The sequence below is a fragment of the Manacus candei genome, unplaced genomic scaffold, assembly GCF_025592945.1.
Source record: "Manacus candei isolate 608988 ecotype Guabito, Panama unplaced genomic scaffold, ASM2559294v1 h1tg000076l, whole genome shotgun sequence".
Lineage (NCBI taxonomy): Eukaryota > Metazoa > Chordata > Aves > Passeriformes > Pipridae > Manacus > Manacus candei.
In genome coordinates this window covers 2,160,548-2,182,404 of record NW_026138124.1, presented here as the reverse complement: position 1 = coordinate 2,182,404, position 21,857 = coordinate 2,160,548, and the positions used below count along the sequence as shown (strand labels likewise).

At 47.0% G+C, this 21,857-nt stretch overlaps 1 protein-coding gene across 5 annotated transcripts in view; it reads right to left on the bottom strand.

Moving 5' to 3' along the window:
- The window catches only part of AUTS2 (activator of transcription and developmental regulator AUTS2), a 766,509-nt gene that overhangs the window by 86,528 nt on the left and 658,124 nt on the right, over nt 1-21,857 (bottom strand). The gene's annotated exons all lie outside the window — the stretch shown is intronic.

Sequence of the window (21,857 nt, the reverse complement as noted above, 5' to 3'; positions counted from 1 at the left end):
GGAAGTACAGGGAAGTGTTTTTAAGGGATGTGGGATGAGAAGAAAGCCTCCAGCCAAATGTTACATAGGCATTGCCCTGCCAGTGCAGACATGGGACATGATTTCAATCAAACCTGGAACTATACTGGAACCCAGCACTTTGCCATCTTACCCTCTATTCTTAGTGACAAAAAGGTCTGTGTTAGTAGGGATGAACAAAGCCCTATGTCATCCCAAAATAAAACAAGTAACAAAGTGCTATCCCTTTAATGCCCGATAGTCTCTCTTTTCCACTTCCCTAATGAGATTGGCTTTCTCATTCTTCTTCTTTTGCATTCAAATTTCAATCTGCAATGAATTTTCCACATTACAGGATGAACCCTATATCTGTTTTCCCACATTGCACAACGCTAGGCCCAACACAATACATCAAAATCCCAAGAAGTAGAGTTTATTCTGCGTTGCCTTTGCCAATGCCAGACAATGAGAGCCAGCACTGCTGAGCCCTGAGCTTCCTCCATGGATGTCAGAGAGGAGAATTAGACCTGGAATGAGGTTAGTTAGTCACTGCTGATTCATCATGTGTTTGAGATTTGGATTAACACACCATCCATCCCCCAGTCCTTGTATGCAGGCCCATGTTTCTAACAGGAGTAAGGGTTTTTTATTTATTTACTAACTGACAATGGTGGAAAGCCTCATATTCACATCTGAATTATAATAAATGCATTATAAATGAGTAAGTAGGAAACAGTAAGGAAATGATGTTTTACTTTTAAATGCTAATTATGGAGCCCTGGTGCAGTTAATGTGTAGGGTGTTCTGTCAATTTTTAATGTTTATGCCAAGTGTAGTCTTCAATTTAACATGAGCTTTTAATCCTTTGAGTACTAAATTGCCTTTTAATGCTTGCAGCACAACATTGTGTTTGCACAAAGTCAGGACTGAAAAATGAATTTACTACAAGATATGTGCATGTATGAAGGGGGGAGGAAGTACAAAGGACAAGACTTCTTTTTAATGATGTTGTTGGAACCGTACAAGAGGAAGGAACTGCTTTCAGGATGTACCTGGCAATTGTTTGCAGTGGCAAGAGGCTGCTGCTGATTTAGTATCTCTGTTGAAGCTTTTTCAGAGAGGGCTCTTTCAGGCTCCAATAATTTATCCAACGACTATACCAAAAATGTATAGTTTGCACCCAAAAACGAAACTTGAAGAAAAACAAAATAAAAGGAATTACCACAGAGAGGAATCTGCATGTTCAGTAGGACAAAAGCACCCATGAAGAGAGGGAGTTTTTCAGCTGACAGTACTTAAAAGAAATGCAGAGTAAGGCTGTTCTGGAAAAGATAAGTATAGTTTTCTGGGTTGGCTGGTTTGGTTTTGCCTTTTCAGCTGGTTCCCAGTTCTCAGGCTGCTCCAGTCAGTAGTGTGGCTATGGCACAACCCCCTGGGCTGAGGATGCTCATCCCAGCCCAGCACAGCTTTTCCTTCCCAGTCTGCCCTCCAGTGAGCAGTCAGACTCAGGGGAATGGCCCAGGAATGTCCACCTTCACAGCCAACAGCACAACTCCAGCACCCTGCACACACTCTCGGGGTTTCCTTGCCAGGGGACCACGTCCTCACTTGCTCCCATGGCAGCACTGCTGGGATTTGGCCAACTGGACAGACCCCAGCCCCACGTCCCCTCACTGCTGCTCTCCCCTCCCCTCCCAGCCCTGGGTGTAGGGAACTTAGAGCAGCTTGTGAGGCTAATCCCTATTTATCTCCCCAGTGAACAGACGTTTTAAAATGACACTGTTCACATGCTTAAAGCTCCGAATTTGACTTTCCTTGACAGCAGCCATGTCAGGAATCCCAATGAGGGTTATTTTTGGCAGTGGAGCCTTCACAGAATAGGCTGTGTGTACAGTTTTCAGCACACCAGTACAGTTCTGCAGAGGAATAAAACTGGGGGCCTGAGGATTTTGTACATCCCGATGAGGTACCCTCAGCTTTGCTGCCAGGTTAGACCTAGAGGGGTAAAGCCAATAAATTAAAAACTCTCTTTCCTTTTTTTTCTTTCCCCACACCTCCAAAATCTGTAAGATTTTTAGGAGATCACAGGATGGTTTGGGTTGGAAGGGACCTTAAATCTCATCTCATTCCACCCCCTGCCATGGGCAGGGACACCTTCCACTAGCCCAGGTTGCTCCAAGCCCCATCCAACCTGGCCTTGGACACTCCCAGGGATGGAGCAGCCACAGCTTCTCTGGGCAACCTGTGCCAGGGCCTCCCCACCCTCACAGGGAAGGATTTCTTCCTAATATCCAATCTAAACCTCTTCAGCTTAAAGCCATTCCTTCTTGTCCTGTCATTGCAGAGCCTTGTAAAAAGTCCCTCTCCAACCTTCCTGTAGACTGGTCTTTGGAAACATTTTTCCTTCTCCCTCATCCTAGAACCCCATATGTGCTAACATATAGTTTATGTTGCCCACTCCCATAATTTGGTGTTATGGGAAGAAGGATCTCTACTTTTTGGTTATTAGCCAGTCAGAGGGAACAGCAGTCAGGAAGAGCCAGAAATACAAATAGGGTCAACTGTTTTATGATTAAATAATACAACTTTAAAAAGTGGCTGTAAAGAGAAACATAGCCAATTAAAGGTGGAGTTTGAGCTGACAAATACAATTGTCACAGGTAGACAGGTAATGTTTAAACATTACCTTTGAAAAAAACTGCAGCTGAAATTAGTCTATGGGCCTTGTGCTAGAAACTCATACACTGAATTTAAGCACAGAAAAGGTCTTGCCACATAAAACCACCAAAATACAGAATCACAGGATCACAAAGGTTGGAAAAGACCACCAAGATCAATCTTGGACCAAGTACCAACATGCCCATTAAACCACACCACAAAGGGCCACATCTACTCGTTTCCTGAAGCCTTACAGGGATGGAGACTCCACCACCACCCTGGGCAGCTGTGCCAGGGCCTGACCACCCTTTCAGTGGAGAAATCTTCCCTCATATCCAACCTAAAGCTCCCCTGGCACAGTTTGAGGCCGTTCCCTCTCCTCCTGTCCCTTGTTCCCTGGCAGCAGAGCCGGCTCCCCCCTCCTGTCAGGGGGTTGCAGAGCCAGAAGGTCCCCCCTGAGCCTCCTTTTCTCCAGGCTGAGCCCCCCCAGCTCCCTCAGCTGCTCCTGCTGCTCCAGCCCCTTCCCCAGCTCCGTTCCCTTCTCTGGACATGCTCCAAAGTCTTTCTTGTTGTGAAGGGGCCAAAACTGCCCCCAGGATTTGAGGTGGTGCCTCCACAGTGTCAGCACAGGGGGACAGTCACTGCCCTAGTCCTGTGGCCACACCATGGCTGGTACAGGCTTGGTGTCCTTGCCCTTCTTGGCCACATGTGGCACTAAGCATGTGGATCACTGTCTGTGGAACACTAAGCCAAGGTAAAGGAGGCTGAGATGTTCAAAGTAAAGCACTGTGCCTGCTAAGCCTTGGCTGTGTCACCCCACACCCAACCAAACCCTCCCTGCTCCCTCAAGACTTTCTGCTCCCCATGTACCATTTTGTATCTGCTGGAAGGCAGGAGGGCTCTGCAGAGGGACGTGGACAAGCTGGAGAGTTGGGCTGATTCCAGGGGGATGAGGTTCAACCAGGCCAAGTGCCGGGTCCTGCACTTTGGTCACGACAAGCCCCGGCAGCCCCCCGGTGTTGGGTCAAAGGTTGGACTTGATGTCTTTTCCAACCTGGCTGATTCTGTGATTTTATGGTTCTATGTGTGTTAAGGTTCCCCCTGTCCACACTGAGGAGAACCTGGCCATGGCACTGTCCCCACTCACATCCCAAGGTTGCTGCTGGCAGCGAGGGGTGACCAGTCCTGGTGAACCCCCAGCCCCTCAGCCCAGCTCAGCTCCTGGCACCTGCCCTGCACAGCTGAGGAAGGACTTCTCTGAAGGTGCCTTGGGAGGTAATTACACCCTGGGAGGTAATTACACCCATTTGCAGAAGTACCAACACTGCAGAGCAGAGGTTGGAAAACACGTGTTTGGGAATTCTCCCATCTCTTCATTTGGCCCGATGCCTCACTAATGGCATCCAGCTAAACATCCTGGCTTGGAAAATGGGGAGGACCAGGAAACCAGGCAGTGTTGGCCTCTATTTTTTTCTTGTGATTGCATCATTTTTTCAGGACAACCACTTAAAGCTTGGTGCTCAAGGCAGGCTCTTAGGCCCATCCCACTGAGATGCTGAACACCCTGGCCCCAGTCTAACACTGAGGTTTTTCTGCTCTGCAGGGAAGTGACAAATACCAAAACACCCCATACTTGAAAGACCAATAAAGGATAATCCATAATTTAAAGAACCAAATATATGTCCCTATTTCCTCTGGCTTTGATCTGGAGTTTTAATTTATGGAGATAAAACTGAATTAGATGCCAGTTTTAAAAGCTTGGTCTTCAAATACTGGACTTACATTTTGAGAAGGGTTTTTAAAGCAGAACCCACAGACAGGGAAGGCACATCCCACCCTGCAGCACCACAAACCCTTTGGAGCATCACTGCTTTCATGGCTCCAGAAGGACATGGCTGCACAGGAGTGCCAAAGGCATATGTTCCACATATGTAAATATATATTCCTACATGAGGCTTAGATCTCCAATAGGAGGATTGGAGAAATAAACCCATCTTTTTGAGTGGGATGGATGCAAGAGCAGGGCTGGGGTCTGTCTGATGGGCAGGACACGCTGGAGTGATGGTGGCAGTGGGGATGGGGACCAGCAGATGCCCTGGCTGGGGTCAGATCTCAGCCCTGGCACACAGTTCTGCAGGGTTCTCTGAAGGCAGGAATCCCCCTGCCACAAACCACCTACCAATTTTAATGTATTTTAAAATAAGACAGGGATGAGGTCTGTATTTGCAACGTTTTGCTTTGCCTTACATTTCCAATCCTCTTTTCCAAGCCTCTTTCTTACACTATTTTTTCTTCCCCTCCCCCAGGTTTTTTAATCTTCTTATTCAAGGCTGAATTCTTCTCTTTTCCTTTTCATGCCATTGAGGTGAACAGCCTCTATTTTAGATCTTGTTCATTAATGTATCAAGGCATCTTACTTTGTATTACTTCCATATCTTGATGTTATCTAAAGCTTTTTATATAGTAAGAGAGAAATTACAAGGTTCATAATTTCCCTCATACATGTAACAAAAATGATAAAGCATGAAATTGCAGAGCTGTGACTGATTTCTCTATAGAAGTTCAACAACTTCCAGCAGGCTACAGCAGAGATGGGGTTGGATTTGGGCTGTGCCTTTAGGTCTGTGCTGATATGAATCAGTGTGTGTACGTGTCTGGAATTAGAAACTTGTGCATGTCTTTTATAGGTGTCAAATACGTGTCAGAGCAGGCCATGGAGATGCTCCAAGGGCTGGAGCCCCTCTGCTCTGGAGCCAGGCTGGGAGAGCTGGGGGGGTTCACCTGGAGCAGAGAAGGCTCCAGGGAGACCTGAGAGCCCCTTGCAGGGCCTAAAGGGGCTCCAGGAGAGCTGGAGAGGGACTGGGGACAAGGGATGGAGGGACAGGACAAGAGGAAGGAGGAGAGGTTCACAGGGGATATTAAGGTGAAATCCTTCCCTGTGAGGGTGGTGAGGCCCTGGCATAGGTTGCCCAGAGAAGCTGTGGCTGCCCCATGATGTCATCCATCAACTTGCTTTGGTGACTCTCATAAGGGAACTTAAATCATGGAACGACAGTTTTTGATTTCCTGAATTTTTGGGCAAATGTGGAAATCAGGTGAGCTCGGGAAAGCTCCGTGGAAGTGTCCAAGGGCAGGTTGGACGGGGCTTGGAGCAACCTGGGCTGGTGGAAGGTGTCCCTGCCCATGGCAGGGAGTGGGACTGGGTGAGCTTTACAGTCCCTTCCAACCCAAACCATTCCATGATTCTGTTTCTATAAATACATCACACTTGGGTGAAAAGCAACATTAAAACACCAGATAAAACCCTTCTGAGAGGATGCAGCATGTCTGCAGCAGATTTGGAATTACACAGCAATTTTGTAAAACATCAGGCAGCTCTTTAATAGGTCCTGTTTGGACAAGCAGATGGAAGAAAGGATTCAGTTTACCCACATCTGCAAAATCCAGCTTGGATGAATAAACACTCAGCAAGAGACTTCTAATTCTTTGTGCACCTGCCTAGGGCAAAAGTACCATAGCACTGGCTTTACTCCTGGGCTTTTGAACACATCTTGCTTTTGACAGGGCTACAGACAGAGCAGCTGTAATTGTTGGCTGGACCTCCTTGGAGAGTATTTGAGCCTCACACTGTGCTCTTGGATTCATGGAAAGGAAGAAAGCTCAGCACCTCCCAGGACCTGATGAGATCAGGGCAAAGTCAGTCAAAGAACAGCAACTCAGTTATCAGACAGAGAAGGCAAACCCAGCCTCTCCCTGTGTCACTAAGGACAACGGAGCTGCACTCCTTCTGAGGTCCTACTGAAGCCCAAGTGAAATTAAATCTTTCTATTTAATGATTCACCCAGTTTCTTCTACACTCCTGGTGCCAGACAACTACAAATGCTTCAGTGGTGCCAGGATCCCCATCCCAGATGTCCAGGACACCCTGGAGTCAGCACTGTGTCCATGGCAAGGTTACAGCAGGCCAATGCCCCTGTTCCTGGACTTGCCAGCAGTGTGGACGAGGCCTTGCAGCTCACCAAAGGCAGCGTGGAGTTGAGAGAACCGTCCCCACTGTGGGGTTTGTCCATGAAGTTGGATTCCTTTCCCTCAGCTGGATTCCTCTCCCTCAGCTGGACTACAGAGAATACAACACCCATGTCACATTGCCTGGACATACCCTGTGACTGGCAAGCCCCACTCTCCCCACTCCCTTACATATCCAAATTTCTGAGGTTAACTTTTTCTGTCACTCATCCCTACAGCACACTAGGCAATGGTGAGCCTTTAAAAGAATAAAATTTAAAAAATCAGCGTGAATTTAAAAGTATAAAGTCTTTGTGCCACGCTGCCCAATGTTTCACTGACCATCTCACGCAGTGATGAAGGGAAATCACTGTTTAAAACCTGAGGCAGGTTCTTTGTGGTGTTCTCTTTCCATCACTGGGGTAAAGAAGCCATGGAGGGCTGGAATACCCATGGGAAGGCTGGAGAAGCCAGGGAAGCCCAGCACACACGACTTCAGTTCCACTGTGTCACAAATCCATCCTTATTTCAATAAATGCATGCATGTGCAAATATTTTGAGAAAGTTTCAAGCACGTACTCTAGCATGGTAATATCTTCCAAAAGCTGTGGATTTCACTAAATCACTTTTACTGCCCTAGTTTTGGAGGGAGTATAAATATTGCAGGCACGGAATCCAGCAGCGTTCCAAGGGCACCACTGCACGTGGGGCTGTGTGGGGCTGCACGGCCCTGACTCGGGGCCTGCTGGCACTGCTGGACACTTGTCATCCATCAACTTGCTTTAGTGACTCTCATAGGGGAACTTAAATCATGGAATGACAGGTTTTTGATTTCCTTAATTTTAGAGCAAACGTGGCAATCGGGTGAGCTCGGGAAGGCTCGTGGTGTGCGAGCGTGGCAAGGACCTGGCAAACCAAACTCCCCTCATGGCAGTCTTGCATATAAACTGTAAGCCCATAAATTGCCTTTAAAAAGTTACTATTGAGAAATTCCACTGTTGCTTTTTTATATTATTGCATTGCCTAAGAGCCTTAGCTATGAACTTGGATTCTGGCTCTCTAAAATACACGTCCCTGTCTCAGAGCTGTACATTACAGGCACTAAGACATTACAGACACTAAGACATTCATTGCCCAGCTGAATCCAGGCTAATGCATTGCATTTATTCCCTAAAAGCATTCAGAGGAGAAATGAAAGAGCAAACAAAATAAACCCTAATGTTACACAGGAATTAAATATACCCAGTCTTTAGTACTTGGTATTTTCCTCCTTTGCTATTCATAAACAGGCAGCCAGAGAGCCAGAAGTTTCTTTGCTCGTAATGATGAGTGAAGGCTGGATTGGTAACTCCGTGATCCCTCAGAAATTGCCCGTGCCTGTGATATCTGGGAGTCAGCACCTCCGCCTGTTCAGCTGTCACACCTCTTGTTCAGGTCTCTCCTATGATAATCTCCCCCTGCTCAGCTCCAGATAACACAATGCATTCTCTCTTCTACTTCCTGAGCTTATTTGCAGACGTAGCCAGCCATAAGAAGCTTTAAATGTGTATTACACTACAGGAAAAACCCCTGTGGCCCACCAAGTAGTGGGCTGGAAAACCAGTTTAGATTCGCAAAGAAGCTGGTATTAAAATCCTGGAGGACTTAGCATTCCACCTGCCATGGGTTTTAAGCCCTGTGAATAAAAAAGGAGCCCTGGTAATTTGGCTAAAAAATGAAATTCCATCATTTCTGCAGAATAAACAAAAACAAACCCAATGCATTAGCTATGCAATACTTCTCAGCATCACAGTTTGAATGCATCATTAAAGACAGATTTTACCCATGAAAACCGTTTTTAAAAAGTAATAAATACACAAAACTTTACATATACTTTTCATTTCATTCCTACATCCTCTCTGTGGGAGGTGGACTCAGATTAAGTTGGTATAGCCAATTCCTCCAGCTCCAGGAAGCTGGAGCCCTATTTCTTACAGCTCACTTATTGTATATTGTGCTCTAAGCTAGATCCTACCTGCAAGTGTAAAATTTGGGAGTATAAATCAATGACGTTCACAGATATTAGAAATGAAAATAAGTAAAGAGCAGTTAGAATGTAATCTCCCTGTCAGTACAGAAAGTTCATATTCCCATTTCCAGGTCCTAAGACAAACACCAAGGCCAATTCTCTGATTTTTCTCTCCTGAAAAACTGGTTTATTACAAAATTCAGGTGGAATCCTCTATGCTCAGATCTAAGATGGCTTTATTAGTTACATGGGGAGCTGTTTTTGAAGGAGCACAAAGGAAGTGAATGTGCAAATTACTATGGAGAACATCCTTGCTGGCCCAGCCTTGACAAAGCAGTGTTGCCTTGTCCCTCTTCCAGTCGAGGAACCATCACCATTGATTTGAGGAAGGACCAAATTGCAGCTCAGTGCCCCAGCTGCTGGGAGGGTGAAGCTCTAAAGAAGGCAAAACAACCCTCACATCCAAATTAAACCTTAAGGAGGGGGAAAAGAAAGGTATCTGCAAATATCAGAATCCTGAAGGATGTTAAACCAGGAGACAACAGCCACAGTCAACAAGCCAAGTCTCCTTCCATCCTCCTTCAGTGACAAAACCAGAGCACCTAAGGCTTCTTAGTGCTTTTGATTATATCTCAAAAATACCATAAAATAATGGGATTGAGTCTCCTCTCTGGCATAGTGGATTTTAATGATAAGTGATTGCCCCTGAAATGCTGGCATCACACTGGAGTAAATGAGAGGTGTGAGAAGCATAACTGGGCACTGCATCCAACAAATACTGCTCTGGTAATGCCCCCAGCTCATACATGGCAGACATTGCCCAGGTCACTGCGACAGTCTCAGCCTTGAAAAGACAGGGAATGACAGAGGACAGCTGTAAAATATCCGTCCCCACTCCATGGCCATGGACTGCCCTGGCGATGGATCGGCCCGGCGGGTGCTGTCAGTGAAGCCTCGTAGCCAAGTGCCCGAATTCTCAGAACACACAACTCCAGCAGAGGATACTGCAAGGTTACCAGTAAAAGACGAGTCCTGAGGGGAATATTCAGGAGCAGTTCCTTGGTTGGGAGCTGCTTCCCGCTGCGGAATGTCACTCACACAGAAAGTCACGATGCCTTGATAGGCTTCACAATCCCCATCAGTTCTTCAGCTGCTTGGCTAATCAGATATTATTACCTCCTTTGTGTTTTCTTCCCCAGCCCTCTCTCTCTCTTTCTCTGGCAAGGTTACTGTAAAAGCACTCGGTAATGATTCCTATCTAAATATTTCACTTGCGATACCAAGGTCTGTATTTTGCATACTGTGGAACTTCTGTTACTTTGTCTTTTGACAAAAAAGCTCCCCGGGCTTCTAGGAATAAATACTGATAATTGTACCCAGCCTCAACAGAGCCTGTTGTACATTAAACCACACAAAATTGGATTCAAAGGCAGTAATTGTTGAGGACGTGACTTCACCACACCCAAACCTTCAAGGTTTGTGTGAAGGTGGAGGTTTGGGAACCTCCATTTCAGGCTTGAGGCTACACCAGATCTTTCTGTGCCACACAGACACCCTGGCTGGACATGTGGAACCAGAGCCTGGTGCTGTGACTCCCAGTCCTGCAGGGTCACTTCCTCATTGGAAATCCTCCCTCCATACACTCAGAGTGAAAGGAACATTTCACTTCACTTTATAAACATGCTTGGCATGGGCCTGAACCTTCTGTAGACATTGGCCAGCATATGGCCATTAAATTCCTTGGGGGAAGATGTAGGTCAGTGCTAAAATCTGTAGAAAATCTCACTTTTTGACTTTTATTTTCTTGTGTGCAGAACATTGAGATTTCAATTTGCCTAAATTAGAGGAGATTAAACTTCAGAATTCCAAAACCAGGCAAATTGTTATGATTAATTTTTTTTCTCACAGTTGCTTAACAAGACAGACCTGGTGACTTTAAAGTCTTCTGCAAAGGAGAGATCCCCAGGGCTTTGGCCTTCCTCTCCCATACCCAAAGAGCACCAAACAACTGCCCCTTGTTGAGCAGATGTTCAACTCTGCGGAGCAGTTCAAACAGTCCCTGGAGCAGGGGCCTGACTAATCACTGCAGCTCCCTGTGCTGTGTTTGGGCACACAGGCCATCAGCTGCAGCCCTGCTCCTTCACCCAGCCCCATTCCTTCCACCCAGCCCCAGACCCGAACAAAGGCGGCCTTTTCTCAGCAGGACGTGTGAGCTCGGGCACTCTGCCACGGCTTCCCAGCTTCTGCAGGTAACTGGGTGCAGTGGAGACAAGCCTAATGTGGTTTCATATGGAAATGAGTGGTAAATTATTAATATTAATAACATCTATAAACAACTGGTGACAACTTCAAGTGGCTTATTGTGTAGTACGTACAAGGCATCTGTTCATTATCATTTACAAGACACTCTTGATACACACAACAATTTACCCGAGGAGCTGTGCAGACACGTCCCACTCTGAGTTTCCCTGTCAAAGCCCATGGTGCTGACAGCATTCCAGAGTCTGTGCTAGGAGAGCACTGTGCTCATACTGGAGTGTGAGCCCCGGGGTGGGTGTCCCTCACCCGCACGTGGCGCCGGCGGGGACGAGCTGCTCCCAGCAGCTCATTTACCTTCAGATCTCCCTGTTCTATAAGGTCACAGTGATTGCATCAGTGGAAATTTGTCTAATTCAGAGAGGGCCTGATTCTCGCTGGCAGCCAGACGCCTGGAAGCCATTACGTGTCTGTATGATGGTTTAAGGCCCAAAGGAAACTTCCTCCAGCCCAGCAAGTAACCCACGGGAAAAGGTTGTGAGAGGGGAGAGGCAAACAGGAGTGTGAGTGCAGGATTCTGCAAAGCACCACTATAAGTTTATTATGTCAAAGACAGAGTAAGCCGTGATGTTACAATTTTTCTGTCAAGGACAGTGATAAAAAACTCTCCTCACTCCAAGCTCTGGGATTTACGGCATAGGTTTCCAACCTCCAGAGGCTAATTATTTCCAGTCATCCTGCAGTGCACCCTGGGCAATGCTTTATGAAGTTAGCTTCATGTGGCTGAACACCCCTTACTTCACTGGCCTCTTGCTGTCATGATGCAAAGACGGACTAGTACTTCATGTAGCAATTTTTAAATAGAAGTGGATGATTTTTCAAGTAATTATTAGCAGAAACGTCAAACAGAAAGGCAGAGGCTGGCTATCCTACTGAGAGGAACCACTGAGGCAGAAAATATGTGCCAGAGCATAGAGTGGGAGCTGCACTGAGCTTGCTGTCAGACAATGTGCTTTATCAAACTGGGAACACAACACCAGGCTGCTCATAATGCCTCCTTTAATGAGGCGGCCCGGCCGCCATGCTCGGCTGTATTCAAATAAACACAGTGGCTTTTCAGCAACTGATTTTAATCTCATTTCCTGATCTGAGAAGGGTCCGGGAAACCCGACACTCTCAAAAAAATTGTTTTTTAATTGTTGTTGGCAACCTCATCTGCTACCTTCAAAGGACAAGTTAATGGTATCTAAACAGGGAACAGTGACACCACAGCGAGCGAGGGAGCTGCTCCTCTCTCTCTCTCACAAAGACCAATTCTCAAATTACCAGCTGTTTGCTTTGTCTTTTGGAAAAGGAAAAAAAAAATCTCAAGACCTTCCTTGAAGGCAGAGGGGGGAATGACGAGGCTCAGCCTGCAGATCAGTGCTGTGTCAGGAACAGCTTTGAAGTGGAGCATTGCAAAGGCCATCCGGAGCGTAGAGCCGCCCTCCTGCCGTCCAAACAGGCACTCCCAGGAGCTATGAGCAATTCCACACTGGACATGACTTCACTGGATTGCACACAGTGGAGAAGAATGATCTTCTGAGGTTAAAACACCAGCGTTCAGCTGGGGATTTCTGCTGTTATTGAATCCGTCCAGGCCGCAACCCCCCCGTGTACAAATGGAGAAACCAGTTCATTCCTTCTGCTGCCCTATTTTCTCTGGTAACTTTACAAGCGTTTTTGGACATGGATTAATCCTTTCTCTGTGTTTAGTAATGACACCTGAAGACTATCTGTACATAAATGACCGATAATGGCAGCGCTCTTATCAGGTGGCCACCAAACCTTGGTCACATCTCACATTTCTGGAGTTAGTTTCTGGGCCTTGTAGAAAATCTGAACTAGAAACTGCTCCAGCCTTTGGGAAATTAAGACACAGAATCACAGAATCACAGAATAGTTTGGGTTGGAATGGACCTTAGAGATCATAGGTCAAACCATGTGACAAATCCTTCCCTGGGAGGGTGGGGAGGCCCTGGCACAGGTTGCCCAGAGAAGCTGTGGCTGCCCCATCCCTGGAAGTGTCCAAGGCCAGGTTGGATGGGGCTTGGAGCAACCTGGGCTAGTGGAAGGTGTCCCTGCCCATGGCAGGGGGTGGAACTGGATGGGCTTTAAGGTCCCTTCCAATCCAAACCATTTTATGATTCTAAAACCTAGTAAATTCAGCAGTAAAGATACAGTAATTGTTTTTTCTATAAAAGACTGCTGAAATAGGAGAAAAAAACCCCAATCCCACATGTAGTTGCAATAAAGCTCATTGTGCACATCTCCAAAGGTAAAGCCACACGTGCCCCAGCAATCCAGCTGTGCTACATCTGGCCTTTCAGAGCAAGCCTGCAGTTCAGTCAGGTCACACTGGGGGTTCAAACTACCTGTGTATCTGCAGAAATATCTGAGCTACAAGGAACTGCTCAGCTCATTAACAGTCTGCTCTTTGAAGCTCCATCCAATTTTAGCAACTGAAATGCTGGAGGTGGCTCAGGCTGGCAAACAGCAAGTCCAGCCAGGCCTGTAGGGACTGTCCAGCTCATGACAAGTTGAAAGGAAGTTCACTGCCATTTAGGGTCATTGAGCAAGTGTGGATGTATGGCAGTACTTAGCTTATGGTCAAGTGTTGTATTTCACAGAATCACAGAATATTCTGAGTTGGAAGGGACCCACAAGGACCGAGTCCAACTATCAGCCCTTCACAGGACACCCCAACAATCCCACCATGTGCCTGAGAGTGTTGTCCAAACACTCCTTAAGCTCTGTCAGCCTTGGGGTTGACACTTGGTGATGGTCATCTCTCTCATTTATCAAGGTCTCTCTGCCTTTGAGGGATTTAAAGTGTCAGGAAAAGCTGTGGGGACATACTGATTTTTCTAAAAAGCAGCTGATTCCCATTCAGCAGAAGTTTGGTCCCACTTGACCTGAACTAGATTGAAGTCACTCAGACTGAAACACAAATGTCCACAAAGGCAACACTGTCTTAATGACTTGCTTTCAATTTAGTCCTAAATCAAGATTTAAGAGGTTTCTGTTGTTGATTTTCTCAGTACCTAATTTTAAAACAGAATTTTGCAAGGGATTGTCCATCTGCAGGAAGAACATCCAGGTACCTCCCTAGTTCCTGAGTGGAGATGCTTCAGAGGAAAAGCAGATGCCAGCCCAACTGCTCCTGAGCATTTGGTTTATGACCAATTACAAGTTTGGCCTTCCAAAATTATCTCAGCATGGGTTGTGCTGGGCTAGCAAAGCTCTCCTGGGAAGGAGACAGACATTTTGGAAAACGACTTGACCAACCTGGAGAAGATTTTGGAAAACCACACCTGCTGTCTCTCTTGTCTGGAGCTGGAACCAGGCATGGCACATGTGCAGGGAGAGGTGAAACCTGGCCTGGTTGTTCAGCTGACATGTTCCCTCAAGACAAAATGTCAAGAGAAACACTCCGAAAACGTGTGACTGCAGGTAGGAGTTGCCAACTTCAGGCATGTAGGATCATGTGGGACAGGTTCCTTGGAGCCAGCACCTCCTGCCCCCCTCGGGCTTCCTGCTGCTGTGACTGCCCTCTGCTCTGGGAAAGAAAACCCCCCTGAGGCATGGCCTGAAGAGCAGCAAGAATCAGGCAAAGCAGTCAAGCAAAGAGCTACTGGTAACATGATCGGGCATAAATTTTTCAAGAGCCCATAAACAATTCAAACATCCAACATTTCACAGAAACCAGTGGAACCAGGTACTTGTGTTAGTCACAGCACATTGCTGCAGAAGGCACTGCACATCAGCATGGCACTGTTTGCTGGGGAGGTGGACACAGATCAACACAGACCCCAAGTTTCACACTAGGGGTAGACACGAGTTTTCCAGGGGAAAACACAAAAAAGCCAAAAAAAGCAAGTTTTGTCCAACTGTGGTGGTTCATTAGGAAAAAAGATTGGAAACTGGACAAAGCTCCAGCCCTTCACATTATTACATCTCTGACATAAAAATGACAGCAGATGAGCTCAGTGCCAGCAAACCCGTTCCCAAAGCAGCAGAGGGTTCCTGGCATCTGTAACCTCCATCCTTTTGAAGTCTGTCATTTCTCAGAGCCTCTTTTTCTGCACTTCCAGCTGTTTATATGACACAAACCACTTTCTGGATGCAAGCCCCAGACCTCTCACATCTCACGTATGGAAGAATTAACCTGAGGAGGAAACTGTCAGACAAGGCTGACTCGAGTTCCACCCCCACTTCAGCAATGCACAGGAGGAGCCAACACCTTTCTGCAGAGTGGCAAATTAGTGTCTTACAAGTGGAATGATCTGAAGGAATCTGCATCCAAGACCTTTGCCACAGAGCAGGACTCTATTGTGTTTGCATGTCAATAAAGGCACCCCAGGCAGCTCTGGAAGCACCAAGGGCCACCGGCAGAGCCGTGGGCAGGTTGCAAACAGCTCCCAGTGCTGAGGCACCTGGACATGGGAGACTGTGTGGGTAAAATCAACATTGCAGAGACCTCTCCTCATCCCACTGCTCCCTCTGCCCAAAGCCTCAACCACGCACTCATCCCCCACCATCCTACAACACAGACCTCCTTGGAAGCCACTGCCACCTCCCACTTGTGAACCCCTCCTGGCCCATCCCAATCTGTGCTGTGTCCTGTGACTCCAGATCATATGGAGATTTGGGTATGTTCCTTCCTACTGCAGCAAACTAAAAGTCTCCAGGAAAATCCAGAATTGGGTTTCCAGGGAATGGCACAAAAACAAGCATGTGGGGACACTTGTCTGAACCTGCTCTCTGCTTTCTGCCACTGATGGCTCTGAGATTTCTTCAGCCAAGGATGTCAGCTTTGTACTTAAAGTTTTCCATACATCTTTCTTCCAGAAAAACTGTCCCCTTACCATCAGGAAGACTCACCACATTCAGTTCAACTTTATTCTGTAATATTTTTTTCCTACCAAACTCTACTTTTACAGTATTTATGGCTGCATAACTACAACTGAAGTAAAACAAAGCGAATGGAATTGGGAAGTGAAGTTGTATTGCCTGATAAAGTCAAGAAAATATTTGGAGAGGCAAAAGCAGAAAGCTGAGGCTTTGATGGCCAATGCTGTTTACAGAGTTGGCCAATGCAAGGGGAGATGAGTGAAGAGGCACCTACAAGTCTGTAGGAGATGCTTTTGCTCTCTGAATGAGCTCTTCCTGCCTGCAGCAGGTAACAGCTGTTGCTCTACTCACTCCTTCCCAGTATATTTTGGTAAGAGTACATAATCCTCACAAAATCTCGTGATGAGGGTCATGTTATGCTGTTATATATTTTACAGAAGAACATGTCAAGGCAAAGAGAAATGAACGGATCAAGAAGGGATGCCTGGCTTCCTTGGTATGGCTATTTGGCAAGCACAGACGGGATTGCTGAGTGGTCAGCAGATCCCCAAGGGCTCAGGGACTTCCAGTGCTCCTCACAGCTCACAGGACAGCTCCTCTCCAACGCACAGCACCTACAACTATTTATGCCCAGGGCTGTGACTCTGTGACAAAGCCTCCTCAAGCCCACCCAACACCGTGGTGCAATTGGCCATGGCACAGACATGGTTGGAACACTCCAAGGAAACTGGAACAGGCACAGAAAGCCACAGGAGGATGCCCTGGGCTCCAGCACGTACAGAATCATCAATCTCAGGATGAGAGGAAGGACTTCATGTTTGGATGACATCAAACATCCTTGTCAGGATCATGATGTTCGTTCCTTTGCTGCTGACCTGGAAAGCGAAATATGCCCTTGACATACGACCCAAGCAAATGTGAAGGCAATTTTACTGACAGCATGAATAAAATAAACTCTCCCTGACAGGCCCACAGAAAGGGGTAAGAGATGAAGTGGTTTGTGCTATCCTCCGTTAGCTAAAGCCCTTTGGACTTTGCTTCCACCTCACTGCAGAAGGCTGCTGATGCAAAGGGTGATATTTGCCTGCAATCTTTCCCTGGGAAGTAATTAGTTTCCATTTAGAGGGATGACAAATTGATCAGGCAGGAATCTCACTGAGCTCTGAATTGAAGTTAAACTGCGATAGCTCCAGCTCTGGCAAGTTGGGTTTGTCAGTCTGTCAATGCATTTTACAGTTTCAAAATTCAATCACCCAACAGCAGGAAAGACATTGGCTTAAAAAAAAAAAAAAAAAGGAAGAAAAAAAAAAAAAAGCAGCAGCACAGAAGAGGGGGGAGAACCAGCAAAGCCTACACTTCCTCCTGCAAGTTCATTATCACCTCTCCAAAGCATGACGGTGGTGTGAAATGGGTTAGACGCATGGATGCCTCTGTTAACGGCCAAGGAAAAAAAAGTCGCACATCATTAGGAATGGAATAAACGATACCGAGGCACAGAGCAGAAATGATTTGATTAGCAATTTCCAGTTTTGAAAAGACCTGGAAGAGAACCAAATGACTATACAGAAGGTGTGATGGAGTTCTTAATTGCTGTAACTGCACAGGGAGACTCGATGATTTGTGACATATAATACAGCACAGTACGCTAACGCTAATAACTGTTAATTAACTGCAGCAATGATATACTCTCAAAATGCACATACAAGTTACCATAATTTCTAGATTAAAAGCTGCAACGTTCGGAGCCAAAGGCGGAGGGAAGGCAGCACAGAGGGAGTGGGGGAAGAGAAGAAGGTGAAAAAGAAGATAGAGAATCTTTCCCCTTTTTTTAAAACCCCCTTTTGAGCACTCCTGACATCTCACCCGGAGCAAAGCGGGCAGAAAGCACTAGGAAAAAAAATTAAACACTCCTGCCGAAATGCGAAACGGTTCCTGCACGAGGCTCTCCCTCCAGAGCAGCAGTTATTAATTCTGAAAGGCTGTTGTTGCACCAGGCCATCTGGCTGTGCCGTAAAGAGTTCAGGAGCTGCTGCTGAGCTCAGATTCCTGTTGGATCCCACTCGCCCCAGCGACATCATTCACTCGCAAATGTTATCTCTCCGCTTTTGCCCCCTCGCTGCTGCTTGTGAGTCGCTTTATTTATTTGCAGGCACTTTGCTGCACTGCCCAGTGCAAAACTGGCTCTGCCAGGAGCCTCCGGGGAGCCAAGAGACAACAGCCTCGCCCAGCGGATGCTCCGGAGCCGGTTTCGCTCTGCTTCCGAACAGCAGCGCCGTGTGTGAGGCTGGAAGGTGGCACCGAGGAAAAGCTGCAGGATTGACAGCCCGGGAGACTGAAGGCTTCTATTTATCCCCCAGCAGGCAGAGCACACACACGCTCCCACACGCTGTCCTTGGCGGAGCCGGGAATCAGATGACGCTGATTAGCTGTCCAGAATTGCTAAAACATTTTCTCTTTCGGATCAATAGTAATAAAGAGGAGGGTAGGGCAGGTATCAGGCTGTATGGTGGAAGGCTGGTTCCCATCTTCCTGCAGAGCTGCAGCCAGCCCCGGCAGAAAAACCTCTTGGCTTCCTTCCCCTCTGAGGTTCTTTTGGTGCAAGCGACCTGCAGCCAGCCTATTTAAATGTCACAGCCAGGCTGGTCTTGCACCAACCCTCACACATCAATTACCCCGAGGATGAGGATGGAGAGCTAACAGGCTCTGTTCTTCCCTTGGTGTGCCCATCCTCACACACTCCTGGATGGCCTCCCAAGGGCAGTTAAGTGAAGTGGTCTGTGTTCTGGACGGCAAAAATTTGAGCCCAAATCTAATCCCTGCAGCAAACAGTGGGAAAGCTGGGAAAAAACCCTACACAAACCATCCTTAACATCTTCACCCGACCTGAATTATTCTGTGATTCCACGATTCCGTGACTCCATAGCACTGGTGTTCACCAGGGCACACAGGGATGCAGCTGATGGCAAAGATAAGGATTCAAGCACAGAGCAACGAGGGAAAAAAAGGACTAACAGACTCGCTCAGCCTCTCTATCCCCCACGTTCGCACCAGCACAGCGTGTTGAGAGCATGTGTGAAGTCTATCTATCATTTTAACATTGAAGTGCCTGGAAAAATATTAAGGGTAAACTTTGCTGTCATTCCAACATATGGCGAGGCACTGAAATATAGACATATCCTGAGGAAACTGGAGAATTTGAATGAAAACCTCCTTTAACTGAAGAGCACGTTGGTTCTGTGTTTTCCATTTTTTTGTCCACCTCCTCCTCCTCCCACAGTTTTTTTTCTACTCCAGTTTCTTTCAAGCTAATAAATCAATTCTCCTTCACAGAATCCCAGAATGGTTTGGTTGGAAAGGACCTTAAAACTCATCTCTTGTTCCACCCCCTCCCCTGGGCAGGGACACCTTCCACTGTCCAGGTTGCTCCAAGCCCCATCCAACCTGGCCTTGGACACTTCCAGGGATGGGGCAGCCACAGCTTCTCTGGGCAACCTGTGCCAGGGCCTCACCATCCTCTGGTGAGAGAGTTTCTTCTTAACATCTAATCTAGTCTCTCCTCTTTTAGCTTACAACAGTTCCCCCTTATCCTATCACTGTTTGCCCATGTAAAATGTCACTCTCCCTCTTTTTTATGGGCCCCCTAAAAGTACTGGAAGCCCCCTTCAACACCCTGAGGAGCATGATGAGCATACATAGAGTGGAAAAGAAACATAAGCTTATATTTATGTTCTAATAAAAGAAATAGCTTATAGCTACAAAAAAAAATGAGAATTTCCAATTTTTACGCTGTGCATGAAAGACAGACTTGACCTACCCGACTGTACAGCCCTACTCCTTCCCTGGCTGTGTGGCCAGCACAGACCTGTCCCTTACACTCCTCCAGCACTCTGCCCAAATGGAAATGGCTCACAGGATGGCATTTGGATCATTTTCTTCAGTAGCAGAATGACACTGCTGGGACAATCCTTTCCCTTTCCTCACCTCTGTTTCTTCAAAGGCTCCTAAGCTGTCACATCACTCCCAATTTTGCTCCCACGACCGCAGCCTCTAAATAATACTGCATTTTCTTTCCCACCTAACAGAGAACTTTCAAACCGATTTAAATGTGAGAGGAACGCTGTGAACACCGGTCCATACCCACGACAGACATTTAATAACCCCCCTGGGAAAGGAGAGCTTCTGAAACTGCTAAAATGCATCCTGTGGGGATGTCAGCCTGGAATGAAAGATTCTTAAAGACTTTTTGTGTGACAGCATCACACCCTGTGAGAGTCCCAGGTGCCATTAGGGGGGAGGAGGGGACTGCAGCACACTTGAAGAATTCAAGAATAATCAGCCTCAGGTATTAATGTTTTGCTTGAAGATGTAAAAGATAAGACACTGAAACTGTGTGATTGCCAGAAAAGGGGGTGTTAATAAGACATAAAGCTGCCTGTTCAACTCTACACCCTCCTTCTGCAAGGGTGCTGGTGCCCATGAGGTCCCAAGTATTATATAGGATTAACAAGGGACCACAGCCAGGTGGGGGCAAGGGGACTGCCAAAAGGTTGGATTAGCTTCTTGGATAAACTGGAAACAACTCCCTGTGTCATTTCCATCCCTCAGCCTTCCAGCAACCTCTCTCAAGCCCTGCCAGCTTGTCCCACACAGACCTCTGCCCAAATCATACGTAACACCACTGATTCTACTGCAAAAAGCATTTTTCATATCCGAAGGGAAATTAGGGGTAAAAGAGGGTCTCCTTTCAAGTCTTTCCCATTCTAAACCCAGACTTTGTCTCAGCACTACAAAACAAAGCCTTTGTATAGGACAGCTTGGCACCCACCCTCGTGCAAGGGGGGATTACACTTTCCAAGTTGCATTTTTTGCCCTTGAAATGTTTCCCTCATAATTAGAAGCGATTTTTTTTTCTGTCACAAGATGAAATTCCTTTGTGCAAAAAAACCAAGCCAAAGCCTATATATTACTTACTTCTCTCTTTAAAGCCTTTAGCTTTCCTGGAGATTAACTGCCTGATAAACCCTCCCAAAGCTGGGGTTAAGGGCAGGACTGCCCTGTCAGCCCCAGCTGGGCTCTTCTCACAACTGGACTGTGACAAAACCCTTGGGAGGTCCTGGCTCCCAAGTCCAGGGCTTTCCTGGTTACTCCCAGCACTGGAAAATTTCTTCTCCTGTGCTGGCTCCTGGAAGAGTACCTCTTGGCCACTGGACACCAGGAGAGATCTTCCAGCCCACACCCTTTTAACAATAATCTTTGTGATTTTTTTTTCTTTATTTCTTCACCTATGACTTTCCTGAATATTTATCCCACACTTACTGGAAATACCTACCTCTACTTGTTTTTCCCCTTCATGTGACTGGAGTTCAGGGTGATCTGGAGGTAGTTGGAGAACAAGGAAGCATTTTGCTCCAGATGCCTGGCCAGGAGCACTGGGACAGTGGTGTCCCTGACACCCAGCATAGCCTTCAGAGTATTTAAAGGATAAGGTGTGCACCCATAGGAGCCACAGGGCCAATCTGACAGCTGGGACCAGAGGGGTTGGCACAGGAACAAAGCCTCTGGGGCACAGAGCAAGTCACTGGGGACAACACCTGCCCCTTGCGTGCTGCGATGGAGCCTCTCCCCTGGGTGCCCCATGAAATCCCATCAGCCCCAAACAGCAGCTCCACAGGCACTTGGCTGTTCATTTATCCTTCATATCTCATGTTCCTGATCCTGCCATCCTAGACCATCTCCTAGGATAAAGTGGTTGGCTCCCAAGCTCTTGGCTTTGTGCTTTGTGTCCAACTTTTAGCTCCTGCCAACCCGGCATTCCTCTGGCTCCTCAGTTTCCTTCTGGCCCTGCCTCCAATGCAGAGTCTACTCTCATCCTAACTCCCTCACTCTTGGTTGTGCCACACCTGGACTCTACCCAGGGACTGATTCCATCCCTGATTTCTCAGCTGACCTGCCAACATTTGCGCCAAGTGAAAATCCCGCCGGGGCGCAGAAGTGCAGCCTGTTCTGGCTGCACGAAATACAGTTCTCCCTCACTCCCTAC